The following is a 13,456-nucleotide window of genomic DNA, read 5'->3' on the forward strand; positions in this document are numbered from 1 at the left end:
ATGATTTTATTCTATTCTGTCACACCTGCTTTTAAATAATGATTTTATTCTATTCTGTCACACCTGCTTGCATACTCTGGAGATAACTTACATGTTTTTAGATCTGTGATATAGGTTCAACACTGAAGTTACGACCAAAGAAATTTTTCTAGGCTTTTATTTATTTTTTTTCTTCAATTGATTACTGGGTTAGTTAGTGCTAACTAGAGTGGGTAACTAGAATTTTTTCGTCTACTTATGAGATTACATGAGATGGCTGCAGCTCTATGTAGCATTTTTCTCTTCTTCCAGACACATTGGAAAACTTATGAATATCGATAGGCGGGCTATCGATTACCAAAATTTAGGATTAAGAGAGTATGGCTTACTCCTTTAAGTAATAAATTAGAATTATGCCATATGTGCAGCTAAGAATCAAGGGCACACAAATTGTGTGCAATACTGTGTTCATTCATATCCATAATGAAATAATTAGTAGTTTGGCTGTACTTGACACTCGGTAAGAGATGTGGCGCTGTGCGCTAAATTGAGCGGCGTGTCTTCGAAAGTTTTTGACACTTGTAACTGATGTAACTTGTCAATCTTTTTTTTATTTCTCTATGTTTTAGGGATTTGTCATTTTGCTATGTACGTTTCATATGAAATAGCTGACACATACATCTAGTGGTTAAAAATCATTATGGTATTTGAGTAATTTTCCCCCCATTTCATGCGTATATATAAAAACTTTTCACGTGCATTGAAGATTTTTCGTTCATCGCTTAGTATATTTATGTTTTAGGCATTAATAGTTGTATTTGTGGTGAATTTCTTTTATTGCATTTCACTTTTTTATAGATAAATTAATTTCAAGTTAATAAGCATAGGCGTATTAATGACGAAATATGCAAATAAGTAGCATCCAGTAGAAGTAGTACAAGTTTCCTTTAAAGGAAGAACTGCTGCTCCATCCACGCATTTAAAACTTCGCATTTTCTTTGATTAGAAAGAAAATTGACTACTCAAGAAAAGGAGCTCCTGTAAGATTTTATTTAATATGCAGAATTAGTAATGGGTAAAAATGCAGTTAGAAAGCATAAAGTGTGTTTATATATATATATATATATATATATATATATATATTATTTTTTTCGACCCCAGAACATGCAAACCAGCCCCGTGAACACACGCTTCTACAACAGACATAGGACACCTCCAGGAATAAGGAGTAACCAACCTATTCCGTAGGATTTCGGTTCCGAATGCCTACACGGTAAAATATGTAGGGCTACGCGTGAGCGTAAATTAGAATAGGATATACAGGGTGTTCGGGATAAATTTGACAGTTTCGTAAGGAAAAAGAAAATCTTCTTTGTATCTATTAAATTTAATGAATTGACAAAAAAACATTACAGGCAGAGTTAATTACAATACTATCAACAAGATTTACTCAAAATAACCACCATTAGCATCGATCACAGCTTCAATTCTGCTTCGGAACCTCGAACAAGCTGATGCTACAGTCTTCCTGGGAAGGGCCGCAAAAACTGTTTTAATTTTATCCATTAACTGGGCTTTTGTATTACTGGAAGTGCGATTGGTGTCTTTTTCAACTGCGCCCCATACAAAATAATCCATGGGGTTAAGGTCTGGGGAGTTTGGAGGCCAAACATTTGGACTGGTGAAGTCGTAGAAATTTTCAGACAACCATTTTTGACTTTTCCCAGAGGTGTGGCAAGGGGCCGAATCCTGCTGCCATACATACGGCCTACCATTGGCTACCCTTGTTATCCAGGGCTTGACTACAGTTAGCAACTCCACGAACAAAGCCCGAATTCCAATGCCAGGGTTCTTCAACACCTGTTCCTGCAGATTTGCGAGGAATTCTGCTGTACGAACGCAATCAGATCGTCTGCTAGGGATCTTTCTTCTTGCTACATCCTCGTAGTCACCATTGCAAGTCTCTAGTTCATGCCTGATTGTTTTTACTGTATTCAGGGAGCATTGGGCAGCAGTCGTAATATCCTTATTTTGATGGCGGGCACGAATCATCATGATACAAGTTATTCTCTTCCATGATTCAGGTGGGTTCCAGCTATCCATCCTTTCTGACATCTTGTATATGAATGAAGAAGGGTCCAAACTTTTAAATGAAGAGAAGTGTGTGTTAATACATGTAACTTACGGAAAAATATAATTAATTATAAATATGTCAAATTTATCCCGAACACGCTGTATATATATATATATATATATATATATATATACATACACACACACACACACACACACACACACACAAAGGAATATGAATAGGCATTAGAAAAAAAGCATAAAGTAAGTTTCAGGCTTTTTAATTGTATTTTTTTTATTACATCTGCATGTTTCTTTTATATGTTCATTTCCCTGTGTTTAGTTTTTTAAAGTGTGTCCATGAGTAGTGTCAGATGTCATTTTTTAAAGTTGAAATTTGTTTTTATTTTTTATTTTTGAGAGATAATTTACATAAAAAGTGTACAAAATGACTTCTACAGCTCTCCAGTAACATAAAAAAAAAAAAAAAAAAAACACATGAAGTATTGCCATTCATGTGACACTGCTCTATAGAGATAAGAAAATAGGATGCATATAAGAACATCAAACTTAATAAAATAATAAATTAAATGTAAATAGCAGTAATAAGTACAATATAATAACCAAAATGACACATGTAGGAATATATATATATATATATATATATATATATATATATATATATATATATATATATATATATATATGTGTATTCCTACATGTATAAGATATATATATATATATATACATACACACACACACACACACACATTCTTGGAAGGGTTGCAGATTGTAATTGTTTGGGAATACTTAATGAGGAAGGCATTTCAGAGAACAGCAGAAAATGTTATAATAGAAGAGAAGTTGGTTTAGTGTGTTTGTAGCTATACACAAAAGGCATTTGGGTAGCTGTTGCTCTTGTTTAAATAGGACCAACAGAAAGTGAGCAAATGATTGTTGTCAATTCAATGCAGTAGTGACCATGGAGGTACCTGCAGAATGGACACGGTGCATTGCATCATAAAGAAAGAGGTTAAAGTCTGTAAGGGTAGAATTATCTGCAAGTCCAGTTGCTCTCTTCTTCACAGCATCAAGAATTTTTGGGAAGTTTTAGGTTCACCATTTCAGTAAACTGAAACTGTGAACAGTATTCTGAGGATGTGCAAATTTGGAATTTGTATACCTTTAGTAGCCTGATGGGTGTAAAACAGCATTTTGAGCTGAAGAGAATGCCTAGTTTTTTGGTTGCTGAGGAAGCAATTGATGTGATGTGTTTATGGCAGGAGAGTAGAGATAAATGTTAGTCCAAGCAGAGAGATCTGATTCTTTCTGACAATTTGTATGTTACTGAAAGTAAGGATAGGTGAACTGAGATTGTTTTTGTAAGAGAAAAGGCAGGGCTGCATTTTGGTGGCACTGAAGATGACCAGATTGTCCTTATCTCATTGAAGGATGGTGTGCAGATCAATGTTTAAAGCATTGTTTCCCAGACTTCAGATATCTGCATACCCCTTCTTAAATTTTCATTATTACCAAGTATCCCATTATCAAAATAATAATAGATCATGCTAGGATGTGAACTTCGTGGTTCACATCCTATAATGATTCCATGGATTAATGATGCATAGCTGAAAATTGCCACGTACCCTCCTGAAGACCTTTTGCGTACCCCCCCAGGGGGGGAGCGTACCACACTTTGAGAAACACTGGTTTAAGTCATTGGTTGTTGATGATCTTGAAACTTGATGTCTAAGCACTACATGGTTTGTCAATTGAGTAGGATGATAAATTAAAAATGTCAAGAAATTATATTTTTGGTTTCATCCTTTATCTAAGTGTAAGCAAACAAAGTTTACGTTGAAGTAACTTCATGACTGGGCTACTTGTATATGGAGGCAAATGGCTTCACATTTTGACTACTTGTATATGGAAATATGACTTGTGCATTACTTCAACCTTGTATCACTTCTAGGTCTGGCTCCCACTGATGAGATTTCAATAACGGTCGAAATCTGGTCAGTGGCCTTTCCCATAATGCATAGCACTACACGTCTGTAAGGATATGTGCATTGCATTATGGGATACTAAGGCAATTGATGTGAAGCCATTAACCTCTGTATACAAGTAGCACAGTCGTGAAATTACTTCACACACAAACTTTGTTTACTTACACTTGGATAAAGGATGAAACCAAGAATCCTGAGATGACCTCATGTTCTGCCTCTCTAGCAATTCCTGAAATATATTTTCTACATCAATCCTATAAAAGTCCTTAAGAAACTTAAATATTTCTGTCATATCTCCCTTTTTTGCCTGTTAAACAATTTTGCAATCCACAAACTCTCGATATATCTTTATAGGGAGCCGACCACTGACAATCTTGTTCACTGACCTCTGGATCGTCTCCACCACTTCCTAATCCCCAAGAAACCCAGGTGACCAGACCTGAGCACAGTAATCCAGATGTGGTCATATCAAGGATTTATAAAGAGAAATGATAACTCCCTTATCTCTGCTTCTTAGTATGTTCTTCAATAACCAAGTAATCCTGTGCATGACTCTGTTTACTTTAACAATATGCTCTCTTGACTTCAGCTCTCTATCCACTATTACTATGAAATCCCTGGCTTCATCAGTTTCCTTGAATATGCTTTCCTTAATGTGGTACACAACTTTTAATCTTTGTATCCCAAAATGCATAACTTAACACTTTGCCACATTAAATTGACATTCATTATTTTTTGCCCATGCTGGCAACCTATTTAAATCATCCTACAAGCTCTACATTACCTTAACTATTATCCTATCTAACTTTGCATCATCAGCAAACAACTGAATATCTTCTTTCAAATTATTTCAAGTCATTTATTTACAAATTAAACAGCTGTGGTCCAAGCATAGAGCCCTGTGGCACACCACTAGTTACCTGCCTTCTCCTGGATTCTGCTGCTCCATATACTACTTTTTGGAATCTGTCCATCAGCTACCCTTTTATCCATATCATTAGTTTCATATTCATCTCAATTTGTTGCAGTTTGCATAACAGAGTTCCATGTGGTATCCTGTCAAACTTCTTTACAAAATGCAGCAATATCATTGTGTAGCCATTCCCTTTATCCAACTCAGCTGTCACTCTATTATCAAGAGTGACAACTTTAGTTATAAAGTTAGTAGATTACTAAGGCATGACTAACCCTTCACAAAGCCATGCTGCTCCTCATAGAGTATCATATTAAAATATAAGACTTATTATTGTTTATGTGACATAGGTTTTTTTAATTACTATATATGTTCATATAATAACGCCTACCAGTTTCGCTAGCAACTGTCTAGCTTTCTCAAGACTTGAACAAGAAACACAAAAAAATTATAAACGCACAAAGTATAAAGAATGCAAAACCATTAGTAAATATAAGGTAGCTAAGTTGATCATACATCAATTTGATAAACAATAATAAGTCTTATATTTTAACACTTCATGACCAAATATGAATACTTTAAAGAGTATCATATTCTTACATAATTTGCTATTGAAGTCTTTGATCCTCCTTTATGCAAAGGAATTATTTTTCCCTCCTTCCTCTTTTGTGACTGCTAGAGCCGAGACTTAAACAGCCTGGTTAAAGGGTATCGCCAGTTCCTCTGCACATTCTTATAAAACATGAGCCAATATTCCATCCAATCAAAGCTGTATTTGCATTTAGATCCTGCAATATATTATCCAACTCTTCAACCTCTGTTCTCACGTCAGTCCCTGTCACTTCTGTCATAACACTATCTTAAATTGGATGATATACCCTTGCAAAATGATCACTGAGTACCTCAGCAATTTTGTCTGCTTCCATTACTGCTCTGTCCTCTGCATTCATTAAAGTTGTCCTATATTCAATTTTTCCTCTTACTTGACACATAACAAAATAACTCTGTTTTCCTTTCACCTGTTTGACTAATCTCTTCTTATAATCTGATTTTGCATTTCTTACCATGCTGGTCACTTTTGTTCCTGATCCCTGTACTGCTCATAAGTTAGTCTGGTCACCTTCTTATTTACTCTCCACAACATTTCCTTTGTTTGCAGCTCATGCTTAATGATATTACTCATCCATTTAACTCCTACCTGATTTACCCTCCTGACCTTGGGTATAGAGTATGATATTGCTTCCTCCAGATACTCCTTGACTATCCCCTATTGAATGTGAACATTCTTTCCTTGCAGATCTTTATGTCATGGTTCAGTTTCATCTTCCTTTTAAGTGTATCATAATTACCTTGGAGTTCCATATTATACCCCTTCTTAACTGGAATTACCGTGTTTTGCTCCCTCCCAAATCAAGACTATATGATCAATTTCCTTAATCGGAGGCAACCTAGCTTCTTCCATAGTTATGGAGAGGTCTTTTGATCACTTAACAAGATCCAATATTCTCATACCCTGAGTCCCTTCCATCATATTCTGCTTGAAGTAATTATCTCTCAGTAAGTGTATACATTCATTTCCTTCCTGCCATGTGATCTTTCCTCCTTTCAATCTATGTCTCCATAGTTGAAGTCCCCCCCCACAATAATTAATCAACTTGCACTAATTGTACTAATCTGCTGATGCATGTCTTCTGCATCATTCCAATCCTATAGCAGCAACCAGTTTTATATTTTTGTTGGCTTGTATCTCATACCAGACTCAAAAGAACTGCCATCCATCCAACTGATTCCTAATCTTGTTGGATGCAATTCATCTGCTGTCATCAGCAGTACCCCCACTCCCTGTCCTGTCTACTCTATGCTCCCTGAAAAACTAAATCATTCTTATTCTGTCCCTGTAACTACATCATCTGCTGTTAGCTAACTCTCACTAATGCCTATGACTTTTGGCAAGGTTCACTAACCAAAAGCTCCTCACTCTTGTTCCTGACATTTCCAGCATTAGTATGTAGAAACTGCAGCATCCCTTTTCTTCCTGAATTGACTACCCTATTCAATATTTCTGCTTGAGACTAGATTCTGCACATTTTGGTCATTCTCACACTTATTTGTCTCATGGATGTCTTCTCACACATGCTTGTCTGTGTCCACAATCTCAGTGAACAAAGTTCTCTGTAGACACCTAACTCCAAATTCATTTAAGTGCAGTCTATCAACATTGTACTAATCTTTGCATCTATCAAACTCATGCCATAGATCCACAAACTCTACATGATTCCTTCTGCACAACCTGCATATTGATTCACTAGCTATCATTGCCCTCTTTCTCAGTTTACCTCTATCATAGCATGGCAGCAGACTTACGAACCTCATTCTTTCACTCTTTTATTTTTGCTCCTTCCAAAACATAACATGATAACATAATAGCATGCAGACCACTATAACAGCATGCAAATTTGCTACAGTGGTGTTTGCTGTAATGCATGACAATGTATATTGCATAATTTGATTGGATGGTATACCAGCTTGTGTCATACGAGAAGCAGCTAAAGAATTGTCAGTGCCTTTGACCATTATGTTTAATTTGAGTCTCGGGTCTGGGTTAGTCCCAAGGGGGTGGAAAGAGGGGAAAATAGTTCCATAAAGGAGGTTCCAAGACTGCTATTGAAAATTACCAGCCGATCAGTATATCAGGAATTGTTGTCAAGGTCTTGGAGAAAATAGTCAAGAGGAAAATACAAGATTGGATAGATGAAAATGGGAGACAGCATGGTTTTGTGAAGGGTAGATCATGCCTCAGTAACTTGCTCACATTCTATAACACAGTGACAGCTAAACTGGATAAGGGTAACGGGTCTACAGTGATTCTACTGGACCTTACTAAAGAATTTGATAGGATACCACATGGAATTCTAATCAGTAAACTGCAAGGAATTCTAATCAGTAAGCATATGAGAATGGATATGGGGGTTGGTGAGATGAATAGGAGGGTGGTTGATGGAGAGATATCAGAGAGTGGTTTATTCAGGAGTAGAGTCCAAAAGACGGCCTGTGACTAGTGGTGTGCCACAGGGTTCTGTTCTTGGACCACTACTGTTTAACTTGTTCATTAACAATATAGGAAAGGATCTGAGAGGAACTGTGCATCTGTTTGCGGATGATGGTAGAGCAATAGTGAATGCTCAGGATGTCAAAATTTGCAGGATGATTTGGATAGTTTGGAGGACTGGGCTAAGGAGAATGGATGTTAATTTAATGTGGAAAAATGTAAGGTTTTGCATTTTGGGGTGAAAAGATTAGCAGCAGTATATCACATTGGTGGAACTGTACTCCAGGAGATTGACGAGGCCAGGGATTTGGGAGCGTTGGTGGATAGGGAGTTGAAGTTTAGGGGACACATCGCAAAAGTGGCAAAATCAGCTCATCAAATCACTTGGTTGCTGAAAAACACTTTAACGAGCAGAGACAAAAAGGTTATTGTTCCTCTGTATCGAGCCTTGATAAGACCCCATCTAGACTACTGTGCCCAGATTTGGGCACTAAATCTGACCTCTTCTCGATGGAGAGGAGGTGGAGAGGATCCAGAGACAAGTGGCGAAGATAATAGCAGGACTATGGAATGAACCTTATGAGAACAGGTTGAAGATTTGTGGGCTGCAGAAATTGGTTGATAGGCGGAAAAGAGGTGATATGATTGAGACATTCAAATTACTGAAGGGTTTCTATAAGATTAATTCAGAAGATATTTTTGAGAATAGGACTGGTAGTGGGAGGACTAGGGGTCATCCATGGCAGCTTGGTAAGAGTGTGGTTAGCAAGGGTGTTAGAGCTAGGTTTTTACTTGGAGAGTGGTAAATGAGTGGAATATGCTGCCAGAGTCTGTTGTGGGTGCCATGACTGTAAATGAGTTCAAGGTGGAGTATGATAGATACTGTGTGAATGTTGAATAGTTGTTCTTGACATGATGTTGGGCCTCCCTCGATGAGTCTAAGGACTCCTTGGAGCTGCCCGTAATAATAATAATTTCATATGACATAGGGTTTTTCCTTCCACACAACACTCACATTTGGTTCCATTTTATTAATTTTCATGTTGTTTGAATTCTCTTCTTTTTATCATCAAATGTAATTGTGCATTATTGGGTTCAGTTCATGTGTAGAGTTCACCCCCCCTACTTGGTTATAAATTATATTAAACTTGCTAAGACATTATATTCTTGTTTAATCCTTTACCCAAGTGTAAGCAAATAAACTTTGCTTGTGAAGTATCTTCATGACTAAGCTATTTCAATATAGAAGCTAATGAGGCAAAGTGCACATCCTTTTGGATGTGTATAATGCTGTGTGTTAATGTGAAGGATTACTACCCAGACCTTTGTGTAAGTTAATCTCCAAAAACTAGATGATTCTTCGGATCACTAACCTCAATGTGTTATCTTATATTTACTCCATTTACTCAAGTTAAATTAAACTTGCTATTTTAACTTATCAAGTGATCAATTTAACTTATTAATTTTTGATCACTTCAAGATACTGAACAGTGGTTCCACTCAGTTACAGGCAAATCATACTGCTCAGCAGAATTGCTGATCTCCCAGGGATGGGAAATCAGCAATTCTAAAATGCACTTATGCACCAATGAAAACCACATCAGTGAGAGCCAAACCCATAAGAGATACCGATATTGATTTTTGACTAAACTGATATGATGGAGATCAAGTCCTTGGTTTTCACTCCCTTAATCATGTAGATTAATCTGCTGGAGCATTTATTGAGCATATAGTTTGCCCTCTGTAGGAAGTGAGATTAGTGATTAGATCTGGTTCAGTAGGATTGCTTTAGGACATTTGTATTTCACACGATCATTGATTTGGATGGGTAGCTGCTTGAGAAAAGTTTTAGAGTTGTATACTGAAGAAATATAAGAATATCTGGAATGTTGGCTTCTCGATGAAGTTGTGAATTTCTAACAAACCAAGGAGCATCAGTCGTGTAGGCATTTATTTTGGATTATTTTAAGTTTCTTGATGATGGAAGGTGATATATGGCTCCATGCTGGTGATCCATATGTCATTATTGGTCTGATGATTGATTTGTAAATAAGTAATTTATTATCTGTACTTAAACAGATAACAAATTACTTATTTACTAAATTAGATAATAAATTACTTAATTTATTAATTAATTTATTATCTAATTAATAATAGATAATAAATTACTGCTTCTGTTGATCAATGAGTATAGCTGAGCAATTGTTTTATGTGACATTTGTGGAAAATAAATGGAGAATAATAAAGGAGATAGTAAGGAGCTTTATGGAACACCTGCTGTAATTTTATGTTCAGAGGATCCGAGACCCTGTATTTTAACTTTGAATTATCTGTCCTTTAGATGAGATCTGATAAATTTAATTAGTTGAATTGGAAATTTTGTTATTAGCTTATAAAGGAGGCTGTTATGCCATACTTTAACAAATGCTTTGGCTATGTCAAGGAAAATGATACCAGTTTGTTGCTTCCATTTAAATCTGTTTGAGATATATTCCATGATTCTCTGGACCTGCTATACTGTATATGGTTTGGTCTGAATCCAAACAAATTGTTCATCTGGTATGATGTTATTGTTGGATACTCCTGCAGTCTTGTTAGAATAATTTTTTCTGATAGCTTTCTGAGACAGGAGAGGAGGTTAATGGGTCAGTAGTTTTGAGGAAATTTGAAATCTTTTCCTCGCTTGGGATTAAAATTATATTAGCTGTTTTCCATCTAGTTGGAAAATAACGAAGTCTCAGCATTGCATTTGTGATGGCAACTATATGCATGATGGCTTTTTGCAGGAGACATTTAATAACCGTATTTATGATTCTATCAGGGCCAGGAGCCTTTTTATTGAGCTTTTTGATGATTCTGTGGACTTCAGCTGGAGAGGGTGAGCAGATAGGCATTTGATGGATATGGCAGTTCAGAAGTATTTCTTTAATTTACTTATATTTACTTAGATCTTTTTATATTTACTTAGATCTTTACCTTTCTCTTTTTTCCCCCTTTTTTTTATTTAATTAAATCCATAATTTCATCAGTCATCCATTATTTTCTTTTTCCTTGTTCTGTAGTTTTGGATCTGCTGATGTAGTGTGTGTGTTGTGTTACAAGTTTTATATTGTACTCACTGAAGATGTCTCTGTGACTGATACAAGATATTGGAAAAATTAATGTTTTCAATCCTTTCTCAGTGCTGTTTTACTCCATTAAGCCTATACTATGAGTTCCTCCCAGCACCAAAGCCTTAACAAACATATCATGAAATATTTGATAACTTAGCCAAGGAATAGAAATTCTGCAAGTCATTTCATTGTCACTGTTGTAGTGCTGAAGTATATGATACCCAGATTAGCTGATAGAAGGTCAATTTGTATAAAAGAAGGCATGGACAAGTTTACAGATGGAGTGGTCAGTTTGGAAGTACAGCTGGTTAAGGCATCCAGGATGTTGGGAGGATATATATTGATGTCATCATAGTCATTTGGAATTAGGAGAGTACCCAAGTTAGGTAAGGAAGTCTTGACTTAAACCAATCTGTAAGAAGATCAATCAACCTTCATTCATGTGTGCCCCATTTTTTAATATTAGTTTTTGTGGTGCCCCCTCCCACCTTCCCTCTTGCAATTCTTGTGTTGAGACACTGACAAAATCCATAAAAGTTAGCAAAACAACAACAACAAAAAACAACAACTATGAATTAAATCAAATTTTTAAATATTCATACAAATTTAAATATGTCATCAAATCTTTTGAAAATTGTATAGATCTGGCATCGCTGCACAGACCATTGAATCATATTGGCCTTTCAGAAACATTCTCGATTTCATTATGGAAATTCTCAAATGTTCTGGAAATGTTTCTGCAAGTAAATAAGGCTTGAAATGGCAAGACGGCATAACATTGCAACAGTGACCAACAGTGAGAGGTCGATGGTTGGCTTTATTTTATTCCTATTCACAACAACTGTGATGATACACAGTATAAAAACAATCTTTTCTAGTGTAGAAAAATGGATAAGCAGATATCTGATGACTGTGGAGTGCTGACATCAACAAATTCAGGTTCACAGAATATCACTGCGAAAGTAAAATCAAGAAAGTATGCACTGTGACCACTGTGTATTATTTGTTCGAAAATTTTGGTGGCTGATAGCATGAAACAGAATAAACTTGAATGACATTTGGAAACACATCATAAGGGGAGTATGTTAACAAACCTCGAGAGGTCTTTGCTGCCAAACTAAAATGTTTTGAAAAGCAAAAATCTAGCATTAAAAAAGTTTTGTCTGTAAATGAAAAAGCTTTACTAGCTTCTTACAAAGTTGCATATAAAATAGCTAGGTGCAAAAAGTCGCATAACTATTGGAGGAGACCTAATTCTGCCAGCTGCGATTGATGTTGCGGAAACAAAGCTTGCAGAAAATTTTACTAAACAACAACAGTGCATACCTCTATCAAATGATACTGTTGTTTGGTGAATTGGTGATATGTATGAAGATATGCAGCAATAACTTTTGTCGAAGCTTTGTGACAATTATTCTCAATTCAGCTTGGTGAGGCAACAGATAAGAACAAGGTTTGTCATTTATTAATTGCTTATGTTTGATTTTGCAATGGATTATCAGCAGTTGAAGAGTTATTGTTTTGTCAACCAATAGAAAGAAGAGCCACAACACCTGAATTGTTCAAAATATTGGACGGTTTATATGCATTGGAAAAATTGTGTTGGAATTTGCACTGATGGTGTTTGAGTTATGTCTGGAAGGTTTAAAAGTTATAAGCCCTTGTGAAGGGGAAAAATCCCACAGTGTATTTGGACATATTGCATGATTCACAGAGAAGCTCTTGCTGCAAAGGAAATGAGTCCTAGTCTTATGTTAACATTATGTTAACAGTTATAACTTGGTGAATTATATAAAAATGAGACCGTTAAAATCAAGACTGTTTTCTTAACTTTGCAAAGACATGACTGGAGCAGAACATTCAACATTACTATTTCACTGCAAGATAAGATGGTTATCACAGGGAAAATGTTTACAACGTATTTATGAATGAAGAGATGAAATAGCAATCTTCTTGGAAGAGGAAAATCACAAAGAAGCAGAGAAGTTTAGAGATCACGTATTTGTGATGAAATTGTGTTACTTGGTGAAACTAATATTTGAGAAACTAAATATATTAAACCTGCAACTTCAAGGAAAAAATACACATATCTTAGAGATGAGTGACAAAGTTAATGCCTTTGAAAGAAACAAGAGTTATGGAACAAAAAGTAAAGCAACAAGAATTAGAAATGTTTGCAAATGTGGATGACTTTATCAAAACCTACAAGGCCGAAGAGCAACACATCAAAGTTTTATTTGCAACTATTGAAAATCATTTAACAATGTTGACGAAGAATTTTAGAAACTATTTTATAACCGAGAACAACATAATGGCAATGTCC

The 13,456-nt window shown here is 35.8% G+C and overlaps 1 protein-coding gene across 2 annotated transcripts in view; it reads left to right on the top strand.

Moving 5' to 3' along the window:
* The first annotated feature begins 559 nt into the window (after nucleotides 1-559).
* The window catches only part of LOC150093148 (endoplasmic reticulum disulfide reductase DNAJC10-like), a 185,147-nt gene continuing 172,250 nt past the window's right edge, over nucleotides 560-13,456 (top strand). For both annotated transcript variants that reach the window (XM_090413490.1, XM_090413491.1), the window contains exon 1: nucleotides 560-1,019. The gene's annotated coding sequence lies outside the window, so the exon portion shown is untranslated. The remainder of the gene's footprint in view (nucleotides 1,020-13,456) is intronic.

This window comes from Typopeltis vanoorti, chromosome 24 (assembly GCF_054136105.1).
Source record: "Typopeltis vanoorti isolate ZY-2024b chromosome 24, IOZ_Tvanoo_1.0, whole genome shotgun sequence".
Lineage (NCBI taxonomy): Eukaryota > Metazoa > Arthropoda > Arachnida > Uropygi > Thelyphonidae > Typopeltis > Typopeltis vanoorti.